This window comes from Centruroides sculpturatus, unplaced genomic scaffold (assembly GCF_000671375.1).
Source record: "Centruroides sculpturatus isolate CEXI.00-Female unplaced genomic scaffold, Cexi_2.0 scaffold3802, whole genome shotgun sequence".
In the NCBI taxonomy this organism is placed as follows: domain Eukaryota; kingdom Metazoa; phylum Arthropoda; class Arachnida; order Scorpiones; family Buthidae; genus Centruroides; species Centruroides sculpturatus.
This window is the reverse complement of record NW_019387891.1, coordinates 438-3,231: the sequence shown is the minus strand read 5'-3', so window position 1 is coordinate 3,231 and position 2,794 is coordinate 438. Positions and strand designations below refer to the sequence as shown.

Genomic DNA, 2,794 nt, shown 5'->3' with positions numbered 1-2,794 from the left:
CAAGAATTTTCCGGTTAAAGGGACTTTCCTATGCACCCTGTATAGAGTGGTACTTCGTATTTCGAAAACTAACTTTTAATTGTGTTATTTTTATCTTAAATTATGCGTTTTTGCTGTTTTAAGTTTATCGAAATGGGCATTGTTTAGGTTCTGGGAATGAATTAATTCGCTTTTCATTATTTCTAATGGAAAAAAATTGTTTCGGACTTCGAATTTAACTCATTCTAGTAGGCCGTTCGAAGTATGAAGCACCACTGTATGTATCGTTCCAATAAGATTTTACATTGTAGCTCTAACACCGAAGATCATTGCTAAAAAAAGTTTTGACAGGTCAAAATTATTTAAATTTTGTGCAATAGTTTGGACGCAACATGAAATAAAATCTGTAATTGAATGATTAAATACAAACAAGAAATTCATCTTGAGCATCACAAATCTGAATATTTTTTAATTCGATTTCAAACGTTTCATTTTCCGTTTTATTAACTTTCAAAGTGACAATATTCAATTGAATACGTCAATCAATATTTAATATAAGATCCATCAACGAAACCCGAAAGGAATCACACAATTTCTTTAATCGTAAATTGGGAAAATCTTTTTTCAAATTAAATTTACATAATACTAATATTCGGACATTGAAATTTAATTCGATTTTTAACATTACTTTCGCGTTGGATATTTCAAATAAATTTCACAAAAATAGTTAATGGGACTAAAACCGATGTGAGTTAACAGTTGCAATTAAGTTAGAGGAGAAAAGCCTTACAAAGGCAAAAAGCGTGACAGAATCGTTATTTTGCATAAATAGACGTCGTCAAAATGGCATTTTTCTTGATTTCATCGTCGATTTCGGTTAAACTAAAGGAAAAATTCGTAATTCACGTATCAAAATCATCAAAAAAGTTATACGAGGTGGTCGAGAAAAATGACTTAATTTTGTCCAAGTTCATTTAAATTTTAATGTACTGTACTGTACAACAGAAGGGTATCGAAATTATTACGTTTCGGTTAATTTTATTTTAAATTCATAATTTGTTCACGTATACAAATTATAAAATTGTTTGCATTATTATTTTTTCTTTCAGCTACAAATAGAAATCGATAGCGGTGCTAGTAGTCATTCGGGTTCGCCCAGCATAACAGTTGCAGGATCNAACAGTTGCAGGATCTACGTCACCAACCAGGTAACGCTTGCTTAAGTTTCGTTAATATTCGGTATCCGCGGATTTTAAGATAATACTAATGGATGCGGAATTAGTTTCAGAAGCGGAGATCCATCCATTCAGACCAGTTGCCCGCAATGAAGTCTATGCACCATAGATTTGACTTACGGAGATTCTAGCGTTGGAACAATCATCCAGGTCGAGCACCGGTTTTAAACGGGACGCGAACACGATGTATAATTTATGTCGTTTTTCTGATATAATACCGATCGCACTTCTTTCCGCCGACGAAATCGTAGACCCTAAAGTCAGATTTTGCCTAATCTACTCAGGAATCGTCCGGATGCCGTCGTCGGAGATTGCCAAAATCTTCGATCTAGCACGTCCTTAACAGGGAAATGTAATAACATGAGAGAGTGAGTGTGTTGGTCGAGTGACGTTTTTGAAATAAATGCTCATTTCTCTAACCGCTATGTTCCTTTCTTCCTTCGAGGAAAACGAATTTGTGAAGGAAAATATAAAAAGAAAATCGAGCGTCACTTTCATTTCTAAATTTATCCGAACGAGTAGCAGCACGGGAGTTTACTTGGTTCTTTAGTGAGATTAGGAACGATCGTCGTGGACACGCGGGGGAAAAACATCACTCGTCTCTGTACATAGTGTAATTTAAAGGGGATAGTTTTCGTCTTTCAGGTATTTAATTGTAAATCTCATATCTAATCTTGCATATCAAAGACATCTCCGTGTCTTCGGCTTGGTTTCAAAACATATTTTTATAATTCACTCCGGACAATAATGTAGGCAAAATAAAAAATTGGATTCGAGCGTACGCTTTTCTCTCTTATTTTAAATATGTTCTGTGGTTTAAAAATTGGTTTGTAGTTTAGATTTTGCTAAAGATTCCAGTGTTGTTTACGAGCCGGCTGGTTAAATAACACAGCGGCTCGTCGGGAATTCGTGTAACTCCGTGTAAAATAACCCCGTCAAATTGACATGGTACAGTACTCGAATAGCTAGTTCATAAATCAAATTTGCTAAACGAAGTTAGAAAAAAATGCCGCAAATAATTAGAATAGTTTTCTCCTTCCCGACGACGATAATCTATTGTTATAACTTTTATTATAAACACCTTTTATAAATATATCTATATTTTGGTAATTTACTTTAACATAGAAAGGTTTGATTTAATTTTGAAAAAAATCCTGTAAAAATTATCCGATGATATTTTGTAACCGTTCCGAGAAAATTTAGATTCCATTCAATGATTCCTTGATGTCTTTTTGTTTTTTCCTTTAATCTAAAAAGAATTTATATATAAATTATTCTTCGGTGAATAAAGAATTGAATAATTAGTCGGTGTAGTGTATTATACGATCATTTTAAAGAATAAATAAGATAAAAGGAGATTTAATTCTTGGTGTATTTTGCAACATACGTATACAAAAACTCGTATTTCGTATCGGAATTTCTGAAATTTTTCTCGAGCTAATAAACGGCCGTTTACGAAATTTCGAAATCAAATTTAATTCGAAATAACGACACTAGGGGATATTTGGCACGTAATTCGTTCGCCTTTCGTTTCCCGAAATTACAACGGACACGGCGTAAATTTTCCAGATTAATTTTCA

The 2,794-nt window shown here is 33.3% G+C and overlaps 1 long non-coding RNA gene across 1 annotated transcript; it reads left to right on the top strand.

Moving 5' to 3' along the window:
- Positions 1–1,157: 1,157 nt before the first annotated feature.
- On the top strand, positions 1,158–1,633 carry LOC111616683. Its single transcript, XR_002755298.1, has 2 exons — positions 1,158–1,187; positions 1,262–1,633. It is a non-coding gene; the product is annotated as an uncharacterized LOC111616683 (long non-coding RNA).
- Positions 1,634–2,794: the final 1,161 nt, after the last annotated feature.